The following is a 20,378-nucleotide window of genomic DNA, read 5'->3' as shown; positions in this document are numbered from 1 at the left end:
GACCATTGCAGCCCTATTTTTATCGCAGCACTATTTACAATAGCCAAGAATTGGAAGCAACCTAAATGTCCATCGATAGATGAATGGATAAAGAAGAGGTGGTACATATACACAATGGAATACTACTCAGCCATAAGAAAAGGGAAAATCCTACCATTTGCAGCAACATGGATGGAGCTGGAGAGTATTATGCTCAGTGAATCAAGCCAAGCGGAGAAAGAGAAATACCAAATGATTTCACTCATCTGTGGAATACAAGAACAAAGGAAAACCTGAAGGAACAAAACAGCAGCAGAATCACAGAACTCAAGAATGGACTAACAGGTACCAAAGGGAAAGGGACTGGGGAGGATGGGTGGGTAGGGAGGGATAAGAGGGGGGAATAAGAAGGGGGATATTAAGATTAGCATACAGGGGGGGTGGGAGAAAGGGGAGGGCTGTACAACACAGAAAATGCAAGTAGTGATTCTACAACATTTTGCTATGTTGATGGACAGTGACTGTTAAAGGGGTTTATAGGGGGGACCTGGTATAGGGGAGAGCCTAGTAAACATAATATTCGTCATGTAAGTGTAGATTAATGATACAAAAAAAAAAAAGGCAGTTCCTGTGTGGTGACCTCCAATGAGTTCTACACAAGGTTTAAAGGGCATATAAAAGTGTAGGCAAAGGGTCTGTTTGTGTTTATACAGAGGATCAAAGCCTAATTTGGCTACCCTGAAAATGAACTAAGATACGATATGAAAAAGAACTTCCAACATCAGCACTCTTGGGAAGACTCATGCCAGAAGATAATCATCAAAAAAACCCCAACATAGATCCACACACTGCTACAGGTGTAGATGCACTCATCCCACCAGTTCCTGGACTTTCCATGGGAATAAAGAAGGAGATATCTAAGCTGGCCTGTGCATACAGTAAAACAACAAAGTTGACTGGATCTGTACTGTTGGAACTCAACCAAGAATTAGAAGAAGTGCAAATTGTAGCTCTCCAAAATCTTACAACTACAGACTATTTACTGTTAAAAGAGCGTATGGGATGGGAACAGTCCCCAGGAATGGGTTGTTTTAATTTGTTTGATTTCTCTCAGACTGTTCAAGTTCAGTTGGAGAATATCCACCATATCATAGATAAGTTTTCACAAATGTCTAAAGTGCCTAACTGGTTTTCTTGGTTTCACTGGAGATGGCTGGTAATTACAGGTATGCTTTGGTTATGTAACTATACTCCTATTATGTTAATGTGTGTGTGCAATTTAATTAGTAGTTTAAAACCTATACATGCTGAAGTTACTCTACAAGCAGATATGCCAAAGAAATAATCAATCTCCCCAGGTTTTCTTCTGCCTGCTACTTCTATAGCTTTTCTTCTTCCTTCCTAATTAAAACCCTTAAATAGAATTCGTGCCTTATATCAAATTTACCCAGTATCCTAATTCTTCCAAGTGGTAAAGATACCTCAAGACAAATGCTGGGCATAGAAGCCACAGGGCATAAATATGCAAAGAAGTAAAAAGCTAACCTTTTCAAACAATAAGGCTTCTCTCTCACTTACCAACCTTACATTTCCCTGTATGGCCCCGGAAGATGACTGGTTAGCCAGAGACAGGTAAGATTCCTCAAGGGAGGAACAACCTAAGACAGGCACAGTTGCAGGGGGCCCATCAGGTGAGAAATTGGGGATCAACAGAGGTGAGGCTTAGAACTTCACCACCACCACCCCCGTTCTGAGAGAAATCTTCTACATACGTGGATGTTTTATTGCCCTTGTCTAGCTTGGATTAACACATAGTCTACAGGCACACACCTGATCATCTACATTTGCTCTCTTACAACACTAAACTATGTTTTCTACCTTTATCTTTTATCTACCTACCACTTCAGCATTTTATTAAAAGTAATAATAATATAGAGAGAAATGTGGTATCCACATATAAATCAAGTATAAAAACCAAATGAGTATTCATATTTGAACTGACTGTTTATAGTTCATAATGCATGAGCAAAACTGAAAGTTTCTGTGATGACTGCCCTTGTACTGTTCACCATGTAACTTATTCACTATGTAAGAATTTGTTCTCCATGTAAGAACTTGTTCGTTATGCTTCAGAAGATTGGAGACTGACGAAAATTAGGCTTGGGATGGATTAATGATTGTGCATTGAGCATTGACTCCCCTATACAGAATTTTATTGTTGTTAACAACCACTTGATCAATAAATATGAGAGATGCCCTCACAAAAAAAGAAGAAAAAAAGTGAACACTTCCAATTGTAAAATAAGTAAGTAACCGTGATGTAATGTATAGCATAAGGAATATAGTCAAAATATTGTAACAGCTTGGTATGGTGATAGCTGGTAACTAGAATTATCATGTATATAAATGTTGAATCACTGTGTTGTACACCTGAAACTAATGTAATACTGTGTGTCAACTACCCTTCAATAAAAAATAATTATCTACAAAAAAAAAAAAAGGACAACATTGAGTTATATTTATGAAATCTGACTTTCCCAATGCCTGGGCAGCTCCTTCAGGGAAGAGGCACACACTGTTTTAGGCCTACGTGGCAGAACTTATTTAAACGCCTCTCTAATGCTTTTTAATATTATCCCATCATCTGCAAATACCAAATACACTAACTGAATTCAAGGAGTCACAAAAGTATCTTGCTATTTTTGATGTTAGGATAGAACATTCTACCCAATAAAATATAGACTGAGTCCAAAGCTCCAGGACAATAATCATCTGATGTTTTATAAAGAACTTCCAATAAACATGAGTTTTCACGAAGTATTATTTCACACAAAAAAATGGTTTTTCAATCCTTCTAAACTGCAGCAGTAATTGAGTTACAAGCCCACTGAACCATTCATTACTAAACTATTGTGTATTCACCATAAGGATGCAGATTCACAGTATTTCTGTACTGATACTGAATGTTGCATCCACTGACTTTTTTTAAACAAGAATAAGAATAAAAATGTTTTTCTTGTGTTATGCTTACAGTGGCATAAAGGAAAACAGAGAAAGAACACATTTTCAAAACCACTTCTATCACACTTCTGGCTTCTAATAGTTTGCCCACAAAGATGACATTTTCTCTTTGTTTCTTTACTTGAAACACTTGCCATCACAATGCCACCAATCAAAAAAGCAAATGTACACCCCAGGCAGATGCAAAGCATAGCTTTTTTTAAATAGTACTTTTGAGGACAATGAGTCATTTGTCTATCAGTCAAAGTCTATTCAGTCTTTCTTACTTACACTGCAACATGGATTCTCATTTCAGAGCAGCTAATAGCCGCTTTCAAGGTAGCCGGATCATTCCCTCCTAGACTGCCATTCACAAATTCACCAAGGGGTAATTTTGCTTGGTGGATCCCCTTGATTGTCACTATGTGAGAGTAAAATGGGAGAGTTCCCTCATAAAAAGCATTAGCAAGCTATTCAGCAAAGAGCCTTGCCCTGAAAAATCTCAGACCCCTTTGAAAATCCGAGAAAAGGTTATGAATGATTTCCCCAGAAATAAATACACATAGGAGATAATCACAAACTGTGTGTGCATAGTTTTAGGAGTTCACATATTCATGAAGTTCATCCATGGGACCCCCCCCCCCGCCAGGCTAAAGTCTTATGCATGGCTTTTGAATTGGGTTCAGTTGCCCAGGAAGGTTTCCACATGCTACCCATTGCTGCACAGTGGCTTAAGAAGGTGACCAGTGGACAGAAAACATTTGCCTCTATTTACTGCTGTTCAAGATGGCACTTTCATTACCCTGCAGTCAGTCTCCAACACTATTCTCAGTTTCTTCCCCTTAATTGTCATTAAGGACAGATAGGCCCTTTCCTCCCTCTACACACAATCCTTATTTTTAGAAACATTTTCTCCCTCCCAGGAGACTCTTAGCATTTAAGTTAGCCATTCTTACACCCTAGGCTACACAGAGACTCACTCTCTAACACTCTGCAGGGTTTCTCTATCACTGCATCTCCAGCTTTGCCTTTGGTGGAAAAATATCCTTTACGATAGTATTAACTGATAGTTAAATGCACAGATTGGCTTTCTTACAGTATGATTCACAGTACCCAGTTTTCCTGGTATCTCTGGAAAGCATCAAGCATTACTGCAGGCCCCTCTGTCGTCCTTTCAGGCCTGTCTCTAGACCTTGACAATGAAAATAAGAATTCTCTCGGCTAATCTCTACATCATGTTTACCCTCCCCAATCTCTGTTGAGCTTCCTTCTTATTCCCATTTAATTTGTATTGTAATTTAGTGAGCAATTCGTATTGTCTGATTGGCTCATCCGAAGAGATCGTATTCTTAATAAAACCAGTACCTTTTTTTCTTACAGACTACTTTTACTACATCAGTGGCGAGAGGCACCTGATCTACTAGGAACTGATGACAGTAATTGCCCAACTCTTTATGCATACAAAGTCACTGAAATGCATTATCTACTTTGCTACTTGTGCAATATCAATGGATTGTCAATTAACCAAGAAAAGAAGAAATATCTTATTTATTCACTCATTTGAAAAAATATTTACATAAACTGAAGGACCTCTACCCTGAAAACTATAAGACACTCTTAAGAGAAATTAAAGAGGACACTAACAAATGGAAACTCATCCCATGCTCTTGGCTAGGAAGAATTAATATCATCAAAATGGCCATCCTGCCCAAAGCAATATACAGATTTAATGCAATCCCTATCAAATTACCAACAGCATTCTTCAATGAACTGGAAAAAATAGTTCAAAAATTCATATGGAAACACCAAAGACCCCAAATAGCCAAAGCAATCCTGAGAAGGAACAATAAAGTGGGGGGGATCTCGCTCCCCAAATTCAAGCTCTACTACAAAGCCACAGTTATCAAGACAGTTTGGTACTGGCACAAAAAAAGAGCCACAGACCAGTGGAACAAAATAGAGACTCCAGACATTAACCCAAACATATATGGTCAATTAATATATGATAAAGGACCCATGGACATACAATGTGGAAATGACAGTCTCTTCAACAGCTGGTGTTGGCAAAACTGGACAGCTACATGTAAGAGAATGAAACTGGATCACTGTCTAACCCCATACACAAAAGTAAATTCGAAATGGATCAAAGACCTGAATGTAAGTCATGAAACCATAAAACTCTTATAAAAAAACATAGGCAAAAATCTCTTGGACATAACCATGAGTGACTTCTTCATGAACATACCTCCCCAGGCAAGAGAAACAAAAGCAAAAATGAATAAGTGGGACTATATCAAGCTGAAAAGCTTCTGTACAGCAAAGGATACCATCAATAGAACAAAAAGGTACCTTACAGTATGGGAGAATATATTCATAAATGACAGATGCGATAAAGGGTTGACATCCAAAATATGTAAAGAGCTCATGCACCTCAACAACCAAAAGCAAATAATCCAATTAAAAAATGGGCAGAGGAGCTGAACAGACAGTTCTCCAAAGAAGAAATTCAGATGGCCAACAGACACATGAAAAGATGCTAGTCATCAGAGAAATGCAAATTAAAACCAAAATGAGATATCACCTCACATCAGTAAGGATTGCCACCATCCAAAAGACAAACAACAGCAAATGTTGGTGAGGTTGTGGAGAAAGGGGAACCCTCCTATACTGCTGGTGGGAATGTAAATTAGTTCAACCATTGTGGAAAGCAGTATGGAGGTTCCTCAAAATGCTCAAAATAGAAGTACCATTTGACCCAGGAATTCCACTTGTAGGAATTTACCCTAAGAATGCAGCAGCCTGGTTTGAAAAAGACAGGTGCACCCCTATGTTTATCGCAGCACTATTTACAATAGCCAAGAAATGGAAGCAACCTAAGTGTCCATCGGTAGACGAATGGATAAAGAAGATGTGGTACATATACATAATGGAATATTATTCAGCCATAAGAAGAAAACAAATCCTATCATTTGCAACAACATGGATGGAGCTAGAAGGTATTATGCTCAGTGAAATAAGCCAGGCAGAGAAAGACAAGTATCAAATGATTTCACTCATCTGTGGAGTATAAGAACAAAGAAAAACTGAAGGAACAAAACAGCAGCAGAATCACCGAACCAAAGAATGGACTAACAGTTACCAAAGGGAAAGGGACTGGGGGAGGATGGGTGGGAAGGGAGGGATAAGGGTGGGGAAAAAGAAAGGGGGTTTTATGATTAGCATTTATAATGTGTGGGTGGGGGGCATGGGGAGGGCTGTGCAACACAGAGAAGACTAGTGATTCTACAGCATCTTACTACACTGATGGACAGTGACTGTAATGGGGTTTGTGGTGGGGGGGGTCCTGGTGAAGGGGGCAGTCTGATAAACATAATGTTCTTCATGTAATTGTAGATTAATGATAAAGAAATGAATTTAATAAATGAATAAATAGGTAAATAAATAAATAGAAAAATATTTACAAAGCTCCAGACTGTTATCAGTCTGGAAGTACAGAAGGAGAAGGGAAGGCAGACAGTGCCTCTCCGCAGTGGAGGTTACATTCTCGTGGAAGGATGACAAAAAATAAACAATTGAAAAAACTGATTTCAGGTAATGAAAAACAGTATTAAAAAAAATAAAAGCCAGATGATGTGATGTTAACTGGTATCAAGGGTACCCTTATGAGCACAAAGCAAGGAAGATATTCCCAAAGAGAGAACATTTGGGTGGAACCTGATTGAGCAGCCAGTCACGCGACGATGCGGGAGGGAGCAGAGCTTCCCAGGTGGAAAGACAAAAGGCGAAGGAAGACCTAGGGTAGGAATGATGCCACAGTTTCTCTAAGAACAGAAAAACGGTGCATGTGACTGCAACAGACTGAGCAACTGCAAAACTGTCCTGAGATGAGTTTGGACAGAAGGACCCATTCTTTTCAGCTCCATAGGAAGAATAAAGGAGTTTGGATTTTAAGTACAAAAGAAAACCAATGGAAAGTTAAGCAGAAAGCAACGTAATCGTTTATACAGTTACCCGCCCCAACCCGCAACTCGCTCAGGCAGGGTCCCCTACCTGCGCTCTGGCAGCAGACGCTCCTCCTTCTGACATAGCGTCAGAAAGTCATTAGTCTCATCGTGCATCACAGAGCTCACGTCATTCTCCTCACGTCCTCACATTGGGGAGGTCATCTCCCGGCCTCAGAAGAAAAAGAGTGAGTGTATTTTGACAGAAAGAGACCACATTCACATAACTTTTATTACGGTTTCTCATTACAACTGTTCTGTTTTATTATGCGTTGTTATCTTTTACTGTGTCTAAGTTATAAATTAAGCATTAGCATAGGTGTATGCATGTATAGGACAAACCAGTATATACAGGGCTCGTCTCCAGTATCCACTGAGGGGCTTGGAATGTATCCCTATGCGATAAGTGGGAGGGCCGCTCTAAAGATACAAACTCAAGGTGACACCACCATCTAATGAAATGTTTTTAAATGTCAAATCAAAAAAAGGAACCCTTTTTGCATGACCTTGTCAGCTAAGTGTTCTTTGTAGTTCTTTAAGCATTTAAGTCTCAGAGGCAGACAATTACCTCAAGTTAATGGCTGCTTGGAAGGTTTTATCAGTTGATTCACATGAAATAAAACAGATAATCAGATATTTTAGTTGTGTTTGACTAAAGCTTTGAAGCTTTAAATAACAGTAGATTGCTTGTATTATATAATTGTATACAAACTTTTAGGAGTCACCTGGTACTTATACAAAAAAGGTATGTATGTCTGGGTAAAGTGGTTTCTATTGCTATTCCTAGGCTTCAATCATATTAATTGTATTTCAGTTGAAGAAACAGAGGTATGGCTAACAGTATAAAAAAAAAAGTATGTGTATGTGTATATGTGTGTGTGTATGTGTATGAATGTGTTGTTTGATACAAACACGTATTTTTCTTTCATCACCCCTGAAAGCTGAATTTTCCAGATCCACAGCTTGAGCTCTTGCCCTAGAATATTCTGTATATTTACTTTGCCCCTCCTTCCCCTTTCAGCAGATCCATTCCCACTTCTGTAATCGATTTCTACCTGCAAGACCATTTCAATTGGGGGGTTTTGTCACAGCTGGAAGGGAAGCATTTAATCTAGAACTTTCATGGTTATTAATGTTTAAGATATTTCTATGCCCTAAAACAGACATTCAGAAACCCAAATTGTGTGCAAAGATAAAAATATCTTTCTAGAATAGGGATGCAGGCAGGTAGCCAGGCTCTGCACAGATTCTACCATTTAAAGCCCTACACATGTCCCAGATGGACAGTTACCCTTATCAGTCACCATTGTCATCCCTGTCATTTCCACACAGGGAAGATGCTTAATATTTGAATGTGGATAGGCTAGAGGAAAATCTAACCATCTAACAAATACCACCAGATTTTTCTTCCCTAAAATTCAATCTAACCTAAAAGTGCTATCTTTGTAACTTTAATGACTTCTTCCTCTTACCAAGTCCTTTTCCACAGATCCTCTTACTAAAATTTCAACTCCAACCATGCCAAAAAGCAAAAAGCACAAATTCAGCACTGTACATTGTTTAACTAATTTGCTAGCCATTTTCATTATTCAGATTTGATAGGCCCAAATAAACAAAATTCAATTTCTGCCTCTCATGACATACAAAAAAAGCCAAAATTCAGTGAAAGAGTGGCTTTATCAGTGCTTAATGAATACACATAAAAGTAACATCCCGATTTTTTTTCCTCAAAAATCAATAGGCACACCCTCCATTTTTATATTAATCCACCCTACATTAAGGCTTTCAAGTCTCTGTACTCATTTCCCAACCTGCTCTATTTTGCGATGGCTTTATGTGGAGCAGTTGTCAGTCATCTCCCTGCAACGGGAAGCCAGCTCCCTGCAACTCAGTTATTTGCTGACATGCTGATCTACTGTGAAGTAATGTATGAAGAGAGCCACCTTGTGCTTCAGTGAGTCATGAAAAGCTTGAGAAAAACCATCAAAGTTGGTGAGCAAAGGAAAACTTAATTACTTGAAGTGAAACTGACTCAGATAAGCATGCTAAATTGCTGGCTCCTCCAGGGTCGGATTTTCTTGAGAACAGACTTTCATGCCTGTTTTATCTATGCTCCTTTTGGGTTGTTAAGCCACATTTGTGGCCGTAGACTGTTGTGGCCTGGCCCTTTGGAGCCAGGGTTGGCGTAGCTTTGGTGACAGAAGAGCCTCCAGGCAGAAAAGCCAGGCATGGCTCAATAGCAACTGTTCTCAAGGTCAAACCAAACAGGGCTCCTACTTGAGGAAAGAATGCCACCTCCTTCCCTGGGAGCAGCTGAGAAGATATTATGAACAAATAGCAGAATTGGGCCTGATCAGTGTCAGGTGCAGATCTGGGCTAATTGGTGAAACACCAAAAGAGGTCGCTGTGGGGCACTTTGTGTCCATTTTAGACACTGTTTAAGATGAAAGGTTTTCTTCTATCCACTTTGAGATGACGTCAGAAGCTGCTGGCCAAGTGAGAACTATGTTTTGATCTGAAGGAAATCTTTCCCAGGACTTCAGAAGCAAACTGCCACCTTCACAGGTGACTGCCTTAAGCCAGAGCACAGAAAATCCGAGGTTTTGGAGCCTGAGGCCCTGAGCCATGAGAAAGACACATTCGCTCGGTGCTTTTAGTCCCCATGAGTGAACCCCAAGATGGCTTTGTGGGCCTGTCTAGAGTCCTGTCTCTTGAAACATGCCTCCTCAGAAAGACAGGATGGCCCCTCCTCCTTTCCTTTCCCTGTGGGGAGATAGCAGCACTGAGGCCATGGGGGAGATATGCAGAAGTATCAAGCTGAGGTGACAGCAGTGCAGTCTGGGGTTCAGGGTCCCAGAGGGGTTCGAGCAAACAAGTCAGCATATGGAGACTGATGGAAGCCAGGTTTCACTATTGGACAAGGAGTTTACAGATAAAAAGAAACTTGGAAGAACATAAAGAACTCAAGCAATTAACTAAAATAGGGTTATTGGTATGAACACATGATTTGTAGTAGATAACTATATGTGAGAAGGTACATAGAAATAGATATTGCTGTATTTGTGTGTGTGTGTGTGTGCATATGTTTGTATACACACATACACATACATGTGTACCTATTTTTCCTAGCTGATCCTAATTGTCGGACAAGGAAAATATAAGATGGGCATTGAAGGCAAATTCTGGTGCGTTAAGAGCCCCCACCCCTTAAGATCCAATCACCAATGCAGAACACACCCTATCCCTACTCCTTAAAGCTTACTTCCTCACCCACAAGGTGCTGCTCCCTCTCTCTGGGGGCAGCCACTTTCTCTTTCAGATAATAAAATCTCTTGCGTGGGCCAGTGGCTCCTGAGTCGTTCTGGGTAAGGAGGGTGGCGGCGAGATACCCTTTCATTGGTGCCGTGACTTGGATGAGGGTCTCCCATTGACTTTGCTCTTCCTCCAGGAACCTGAGCTGCTTTGGGAACCCTCACTGCCCGATCCTCCTCCACGGGTTCACCGTTCATTTCTCCAGTCTCTCATCTTCTCACCCAACACTGGCCTTCGATTTGGTGAGTTTCCCCTTCATGGTCGACTTAAGTGTCCCTTTGGAACCTGGGAAGTGACCGTTGAGTGTCAGGCACCCCCAAGGGCTCCTCTGGAACAGGGGAACCCCCCACCATGACTTTCAGAGTCATGATTGATCCCTACAGTCGACCCTTCTCTGCCTCCCCGTGGTGAGAATCCTTATTCACTGAGGCCCAGTCTCCCTTTATCTACTGGTAAACTCCTGGTACCAGGTACCGAGACTCCTTGGCATTTTCACCTCAACCACTCTGTTAGAGGTGGTAACGACCCCCTAACTGTGTCTAGTCTTCTCTGCAACCTTCTCAATCACCCTGGGCACATCAGCAACTTGTGAATGGTCTCATTCTCACCATGGGATCTGGCCCCTCCATTCCCACAGATTCACCACTGGGGTACTTACTCAATAATCTAAAGCCCCTCCACCTCACTCCAGACCTCAAACCTTTTAAGCTTATTCACTACTGTAGTGAGATCTGGCCACAATATTCCTCGGACAGTCTAAATGGCCTCCCAATGGCTCTTTAGATCCTAAAATTCTCTGCAACTTATGCAACTTCTGAGAGTGCATGGGCACATGGAAAGAGATCCCATATATCCAGGCTTTCTCCTACCTCTGAACTAAGCCCACTCTCTGTCTCCCTTGCAATCCTAAACCTCTTCTCCTCGCTCTAAAAAACTTCACCCCACCACCCACCAATTCCCACCACATCCTCTGACTTTGACCCTGCTGATGGACCTCCTCCCTACCAATCTCAAACTCCTACAGCTCCCACTCAACTTCCAGTTCCTCTCCCAGCCCAACCTCCCTCTCTGCAAGATCAAAATCCCAACCCTCCCAGCTCCCCTAGTACCATTGCAGGAGCCACAGCACCTCCTCCTCCTACACAACCAGTTCCCCTTCCCTCACCCAGTCCCACTCCAAGCCCTCTAGTCACTCGCTCCCGAACCCAGATCCAAGCCCCACTACAGGAAGTAGCCAGTACAATGGGCATCACCCAGGTCCATGTCCCTTTCTCTCTCTCTGACCTATCTCAAATTTAGAAAAGATTAGGCTCTTTCACCTCCAACCCAGCTACTTACATAAAAGAGTTCCAGTACCTAACTCAGTCATATGATCTTACCTTTCATGATATTCACATGATCCTATCCAACACACTTTTGCCAGAGGAGCTTAGACAAGTCTGGGAACAGTCTAGAACTCATGCTGATGAGGTTCACCAAACTACTCCAGTTTATCCAATTGGTGCTGAGGTGGCTCCTGACCGAGACCCTAATTGGGACTATAATACGGCAGGGGGAGTCACCAGTCAAGATCAATTCATCACCTGCCTCATGGTGGGTCTCAGGAAGTCAGCCAATAAAGCCATTAACTATGAAAAACCTCAAGAGGTTATTCAGGATAAAAATGAGAATCCCTCTATGTTCCTAGACCGCCTCACCAAAGCTTTTTCACAATATACAAACCTAGACCGTGAGACCCCTAGAAAGGAGACAGTTATTAATGACCTACTCCTTCACCCAGAGTTTCCACGAAATTAAGGCTAAACTTAAATATCTGGAGAATGGACCCTTAACTCCTGAGATAGAAGTCCTGGCAGTGGCCTTCAAAGTGTATAATGGAAGAGATGAAAAGGCCCATAAACACCTCCGTGAACAAGCCTCCAAACTCCTAGAAAACTCCCCTAATTATCCGTTCCCTTACCCCTTCAATTGGCTCCTGCCCCTCCTAGCCCCTATTACCTTTATTATTCTTCTCCTTTTCCTTCCCTGCTTCAATAACCTATTCCAAAAATTCATTCAAAATCAAATTTTGAAAATTTCTAACCATACTGTCAACCATTACTCCTCCAGGGCTATCAAGGCCTTCTCACAAAGAATAACGAAACCAGATAAATGACATCATGAATCACCTCAGAATACCCGCCCTGCCCCAACTCTATAGCAATGGCCTTGCTAACCCCAGAATCTGTGCCCCCTTCCAGCAGGAAGTAGCTAAAGAACGAGATTCTATGCGCACATCCCCAGAGGCCCAATTGAGAAAAGAAAAAGATGGGAATAAAGGCAAATTCTGGCGCATTAAGACACCCACCCCTTAAGATCCAATCACCAATGCAGAACACACCCTACCCCTACTCCTTAAAAATGCGCTTCCTCACCCATGAGCTGCTGCTCCCTCTCTCTGGGGGCAGCCATTTTCTCTTTCAGATAATAAAATCTCTTGTGTGGGCCCGTGTCTCCTGAGTCATTCTGGGGCATGGAGGGTCACAGTGAGATACCCTTTCAGGCATCTTTTGAACCAGAAACTAAGGAAGTACTCGAAATGAGTTTAAAAAAGAGAAAAAAACCAGGATGGAGACATGTGATTGGCATACAGGAGCTAGCTTTAGAGTACCCAATGCCCAGAGCTTGGACAGTTTGAGCAATGCAATAAACAGTAGTACTGGATTATAAAATAAATATCTATGTTATAAGTCAATGATAGAATGCATCAATAAATGGGGACAAAGGGCCAAATCTTTTTACAGAAAAATTCCAAATAATAAATGTAGAAGGAATGAGGGAAATAGAAAACCATCACTAGAATTCCTCAATAGCTATTGCTGCAGGAAAATGCCACTGATGGATACTAAAATTAGTGGGCAAAACTTCAAGGAGAAGCAGGATATTAGCAGAGCCTCAAGGTAGCGCCTCATGATATTTATTAATTACTGCAATGCCTGTTAAATTACTGTGGTTCCAGGAGGTGGAGCTTAATTACACTTTTTTGAGCATGCTCTAAACTTGGTGACTAGCTTCTGATGAATAGAGCAAGGGATCAGAAAAATTGTAACTTTAGAGGAGAGAAACCTGGCAGGTATCATCTTAACCAAATAGTCAATGTCAAAACCATCAGGGTAAGTTATGTTGTTATCATGTACCCAATAAAATGTCAGGGTGAAAAGGGCATGTTATTTCTATAGAATTCTAATCAAAACTCCATAACTGCAGTCTAATTAACTGTGAGATATCATCAGACAGATGCAAAATGGAGAGATATTCTACAAAACACCTGATTTTTACTCTTCAAGAGTGTCAAACTCATGAAAAACAAGGAGGGACTGAGAAATCACAAAATAATGAAAGACAATAAGGAGACATGACAACTAAATGCCATGTGCTTCCCTATATTGGATCTTGGAACAGAAGAAGGACATTAGTGGAAAGCTTGTCAAATCCTAACAGTCTACACTTCAGCTAACAGTCCAGTTCTGATGTTACTTTCTTAGTTGTGATCAGTCTCCATGATTATGTAAGATGTTAACATTAAGAGAACCTGGGGACCCCATGTACTAACTTTGCAGTTCTGTATACCTAAATTTATTTCTAAATGAATGTTCTCTAAAATACTGGAAAAACAATCAAGCCTCTTCATATTTTATAGTAAGAACAAAACAAAATAAAACAAAAAAACCCACAACCTCCTTTGGCTGCTCAAATGCTATTTCTTGTCACTCTGCTTTAAGTTTCCAATCTAGCATTTTTTAATTTAATTTTTTTTAATTTAAAGGACTAACCTAGATCAAGAGAATGAGAAGACAAGCCACAGACTAAGACAAATATTTGCAAGACACGTATTTGATAAAGGCCTGGTATCCAAAATATAAAAAGAACCCTTCAAATTCAACAATAAGAAAGCAAACAAATGAATTTAAAAATAAGCAAAAGAACTAAACAGACCTTACTAAAGAAAATATGCAGATGACAATAATCATATGAAAAGGCAGTCAACACCATACATCATTAGGGGAATGAAATGTAAACAACAGTGAGATACTACCACACACCTATTAGAATGTCCAAAATCCAAAACAACACCAAATGCTGACAAGGATGTGGAGAAACATGAGCTCTCATTCATTATTGGTGGGAATGCAGACTGGTACACACTTTGGAAAACAGTCTGATGGCTTCTTACAAAACTAAACATATGCTTACAATACAGTCCACCAATTGTGCCCCTTTGTATTTATGCAAATGAATTAAAAACTAATGTCCATACAAAAGCCTGCACATAGTTGTTTATAGCCACTTTATTTATAACTGCTGAAACTTGGAAGCAACCAAGATGTCCTTCAGTAAGCAAATCGATTAATAAACTATAGGATATCCATACAAATTGGATATATTATTCAGCAATAAAAACAAGTGAGCTATCAAGTCATGAAAAGATATGGAGGAACCTTAAATGCATATTACTATCTGAAAGAAGCCAATCTGAAAAGACTACATATTATATGATTCCAACTATATGTCATTCTGGAAAAGGCAAAACTATGGACATAGTAAAAAGATCAGTGGTTGCCAGCTATTAGGAGGAAGGAAAGGATGAAAAGGTGGAGCACAAAATACATTTTTTAATTAATTTTACTTTTTAGAATAATTTTAGGTTCATAGCAAAATTGAGAAAAGGACATACAAATTTCCCATATACCCCCTGCCCTGACACATACAAGGATTTCCCCTCTGCCAACATCCCCCACCAGAGCCGTACATTAGTTACAATCAGCGAGCATATGAGCATAAACGCATCGTTATCACCCCAAGTCAATAGTTTCCCTTGGGGCTCACTCTTTGTGGTTTTATAGTAGGTAGATAGCCAGATACGAGCAGGGAAGGGGTTGGGTCTTTGGCCAGTGTTTACATTTAACTAGATGTTTGTTTATATTTTCTTTTTTTCTTAATTTTTTATTAAGGTATGATTGATATACACTCTTATGAAGGTTTCACATGAAAAAACAATGTGGTTACTACATTTACCCATATTATCAAGTCCCCACCCATACCCAATGCAGTTGCTGTCCATCAGTGCAGCAAGTTGCCAGAGATTCGCTATGTCCCTTCTCTGTGATACGCTGTTCTCCTCTTGATCCCCCACACCATGTGTACTAAACATAATACCCCTCAGTCCCCTTCTCCCTCCCCACCCACCCTCCCACACCCCTCCCCTTTGGTAACCACTAATTCATAATTGGATTCTCTAAGTGAAAGGAAAGGAGCGACACACAACAGCAATTCACCGGAGAATTCCGCTTTATTAGGGAAAGGTGCTGGGTTATATAGGAAGGGGCATGAGGTGATTGTGGTGTTACTTCTACGGGGCTGGTGGCTATTGGCTAGGTGCTGGGAGTGGGAGGGGGGAGAGAGGTGATTGGGCTTCAGGTAGTGCCAGCGGGAACTGAGGACCCAGAGGAGAAGCAGGAAGTTCGCCATATTATGAGTGGGGGGCTCTTCATTCCCCCCTTTCTCCTCTATGGGGTTGTGGACGTTGCTTTCTCTCTGACTGCTTCCTGCTGAACGGGGGTGGAGAAGGGAGTGAGGGCTTGAGGACCGGGAGGAAAGGGTTGATAGGACTCCCCACAGTAAGGACAAGTAGATGTGGACTTCTTCAGGTTGGAAATCAATGAAGGTTCCCTGTAACCATAGGTCGAGGACTTGTTGATTCCAATGGTGCCAGGAGGATACGGATGCCAGAAGCCAGGCATTTTTCCAGGCAGTTTCCAGCGGAGAGAGGGGTCCATCTCAGCGTGTGGTGAGGAGGTTACGTGAGGGTGAGGGATCTTCTGTGGCTAAAAGCTGGTAGTTCCTGAGTAAAAGCTGGTTGAAAGTTTGATTAGAGATTTTACCGACTTGGGATTTGATAAACTTTACTATACAGGGCAAGAAGAGACAGGCGAGAAGAATGATTATTATGGGGCCTGCAATGGGCCACAGCCAGGTGAGGAAGGGGTTTGTTAGTATTGAAGAGAATGGGTTGGAATTGGAAGCAGAGTGAAGGCTGGAGACAAGGTCAGTGAGTTTGGTAATGTCAGTTTCTACAATGCTGGATTCGTTGATGTAATAGCAGCACTCTTCTTGAAGGAAGACACAGGTGCCACCCTTTTTGGCTGTAAGCATATCTAAGGCCAGCCGGTTTTGAAGGGTGACCTTAGCTAGCGAAGTGACCTGTCTTTGGAGAGAGGCCAGGGAATCGGCAGTGGATGTCAGGGCTCCCTCAAGTTTGGCGTTGAGATCTCTAATTGCCCATAGAGAGTGACCCAAGGCTCCTCCCAAAAACCCTGCCCCAATGGCTGAGGTGGTCAAAGAGATACCAACCATGATGGGAAGGAAAGCAGCCCTTTTTGTGCGCGAGGGCAAGGGAGGTTGGAGCTCAAGAAATTCTGCCATGCTGTAAAGTGTAAGCTGTGGGATTAGGGTGACGAGAATGCAGGGTATACTGGAGTTGGGAGGCAGTGAGTTGAAAAGACTGCCATTACACCAAAAGAAGTGACCTGGTTGCGTAAAAGTCTTAGAGCCAGAGGTAGGGGTGTAGATAGAGAGACAGTGAAGTGCGCTGGAGGGGGGAGGGGTTGGGCCTACACAGTGGTGGATGGTGAGATTGTTTACATATTCTGGTTCCCATAGGGGTATGTCTACCAGGGGACAGAATGGTTGTCCTTCTGCATGGAAGGAGTGGTTGGAAATATTAAGGGGCACGGCGGCCAGCAGTGGGCGCTGTAGTGATGCGCACAAGAAACAATTGGCGGTGTTGAGGGTGTGGTTGAGAAAGATGGTGGTGTCTTGAATGAGCTGTAACCAAGAATAGAAGAAATTAGAAGAGGGGCGGGGATAAGAAGATGAAGAGGCACCGTCAAGAGTTTGGACAATGACTTTTTTGGAATGTCCGATATCTGATGCAACTTGAGAAATCTGGGAATGAGAGGGAACATACTCTTGAGAGATATGAAGGGTACCATGGGGAGTCGAGGACCCCCCATAGTAAACTGAGGCTGTAACTCCTGTGGCCCATCGAGAGTTCCAGGGATCTGGGATTGATAAGGAGAATGAGTTGTTGGGATATTTTATGAAACGGTTGGAGGAGTAATACTGTGGGTACCGGGAGTTACCCATGTAGTGAATGGTGCAAGACCTGTAGGGACATCCCCCATAGGTGTCTGGCCATCGCCTGCAATAGGCTTGTTTTTAGTCATAGAGGAAGCAGAGGTAGGGAGAATAAAGGTAGCTGCTAGTGAACACTTCAGTGGATGGAGGAAAGTGGAGGTATAAAAGCTCGGAGCAGCCTTTCAGAGGGCAGTCTGATGTGGCAATGAGGGCAGTAATTTTTGTTTGATGCTGTGTGTAAGTCTGTCTTACTTTGAATCGCCATACAAAGGAGGCTGGGGTGGCGGGGAAGACAATAGGAATGAGGGGAAAAAGCAAGAGAGTGGTAAAGGAGGAAAAAGTCACGATTCGGGTATGGATGGCAAAGGGGGTGAATGGGATTTTGGAGGAAAGAGGACAGTAAGGTCAGGAGTCTGGAGGGAGGGAGAGTCTGTAAACTTTTGTAGGTTAAGAGATCCTTTAGGTGATGTGGGGACAGAATGGTAAGGGGTGCCCCGAATGTCAGTTTATGAGCTTCGTTCTGCAAGAGCTGTCCAGTGGCTAATGCCCATAGGCAGGGGGCCCATCCCTGAACTGTGGGGTCTAATTGCTTGGAAAGATAAGCTACTGGGGCAAAGGATGGGCCATAATGTTGGCCTAGGACTCCTAGAGCTTGACTGGACCTCTCATGAATGTATAATGAGAAGGGCTTCGACAAATCAGGAAGATGGAGAGCTGGGGCTTCCACAAGGGCTTGATGGAGCTTAATGAAGGAGTGTTGGGGTGAGGAGGATAATGGTTCTTCAGGGGGCCCTTGCTGAGGCCGTATAGGGGTCTTGCCAACAAGGAGAAGTTAGGGATCCATGCTCTAAAATACCCAGCCAGGCCTAGAAAGGAAAGGATTTCTGTCTTGGTTTTGGGAACTGGCAGGTCAGAGAGGAGCCATTTTCTGTCTAAGGTAATGGACTTTCTTTGTTGAGATAGAAGGAGTCTGAGGTAAGTGACAGAAGGGGAAGAGATTTGAGCTTTGACGGGGGATACCTGGTAACCTCTGGAAGCTAGAAGGTTAAGTAGGGAGGCAGTGTCAAGTTGAGACTGTTCCCACGAGAGACTGCAGAGTAGAAGATCGTCCACATATTGTAATAAGGTGGACTCGGAGTGATCATGATGAAACTGTTTGAGGTCCTGAGCTAGGACCTGTCCAAAAATATGGGGACTATCTCGGAAGCCTTGTGGCAAAACTGTCCAAGTGAGTTGTTCAGAATGTCTTGTGTATGGGTCCGTCCAGGTGAAGGCGAAAAAATCTTGGGAGGAGGGGTCCAGAGGGATAGAAAAAATGCATCCTTGAGATCTAGGACTGAGAAGTGGGAGGCCAAGGCAGGGATCTGTGATAAAAGGGTGTATGGATTTGGGACTAAGGGATGGATAGGGACTATGGCCATGTTGATGAGGCGAAGGTCTTGGACAAGGCGGAAAGATCCGTTGGTTTTTTTAACAGCTAATATGGGGGTATTAAATGGGGAGTGAGTGGGTCTGAGGTAATTTTTGTTTAAAAGATCTTGAATGATGGGTTGGAGGCCTATGAGGGCTGAAGTGGTTAGGGGGTATTGGGCCTGACAGATATACTGAGAGGGGTCACGTAATTTGATAGAGGCAGGAGGACATAGAGCCACGGAGGGGCTTGTAATGTCCCAAACTTTGGGATTTACAGGGTGTATGAGGGCAGAACTGGAGCTTTCATTGGGTAGAGGGGGGTCGTCGGCTATGAGGGCCATCAGAAAGGGAGTACTGGGGGCTGTGGGAGTGGATATTGTTATGGAAACATGGAGGAGAGAAAGGATGTCCCGTCCTAGTAAAGGGATGGGACACTGGGGCATAACCAGGAAGGAGTGGGAGAAAGGGATGGGATTGTCTTGGATTGTGCATAAAAGGGGGGGGGCTTTTAATGGGAAAATCTGTTTACCTCCTACCCCGACTATAGGAGTAATGGCAGGCGTGGTAGGGCCCCAGTATTCTCACAAGACTGAGAAGGTGGCTCCTGTATCTAGGAGGAAGGAGATGGGGCGACCGTCTACTATTAAAGTAACCCTGGGCTCCTGTTTGGTGATGGAAATGGTTGGGCGAGAAGCCCCCGGGCCCCGTCAATCTTCTTCTGCCAGCCCCACTACGGCGGGCTTAGGATGGGGGTTGTTCATCCAGCCTCCCCTTTGGGTGGCTGGGCAATCAGACCCCCAGTGACCCTTTTTGTGGCATCTGGGGCATGGGGTGGTAGGAGATCTGGGGGAGGGGCACGCCCTTGACCAATGTCCCTCTTTTCCACACTTGAAACAAGCTCCTGGGGGGGGCTTGTTTGTAGAGCGGCACCCAGGTTGTGGTTTTATCAGATGGGCCAACATTTGGAAATTGGCCTGATTAGCCTTTGTTTACGGCGTTCTTTCTCCTCCTCCAGGTTATTGAAGACTTTAAAGGCCACTGTTAGGATCTCAGTCTGTGGGGTAGCGGGGCCCTGTTCTAACTTTTTGACTTTAGCTTTAATGTCGGCTTAGCTTTGAGCTAGGAACTATGTCATAAGGACATGTCTTCCGTCAGTCGTTTCTGGGTCCAGGCTGGTATACTGTAATAGGGCTTGAGTGAGTCTGTCTAAGAACTCGGAGGGAGTTTTCTCCCTCCTTTGAATTATGTCTTGGAGCTTTTGAAAATTGACTACTTTACAAGCTGCCTTTTTCAGAACGGGACCAATGAAAGGAAAGGAGCGACACACAGCAGCAATTCACCGGAGAATTCCGCTTTTTTAGGGAAAGGTGCTGGGTTATATAGGAAGGGGCATGAGGTGATTGTGGTGTTACTTCTACGGGGCTGGTGGCTATTGGCTAGGTGCTGGGATTGGTAGGAGGGAGAGAGGTGATTGGGCTTCAGGTGGCTCCGGCGGGA

Source organism: Manis pentadactyla, chromosome 3 (assembly GCF_030020395.1).
Source record: "Manis pentadactyla isolate mManPen7 chromosome 3, mManPen7.hap1, whole genome shotgun sequence".
Taxonomy (NCBI): Eukaryota; Metazoa; Chordata; class Mammalia; order Pholidota; family Manidae; genus Manis; species Manis pentadactyla.
Note: the sequence above shows the minus strand (reverse complement) of the source record.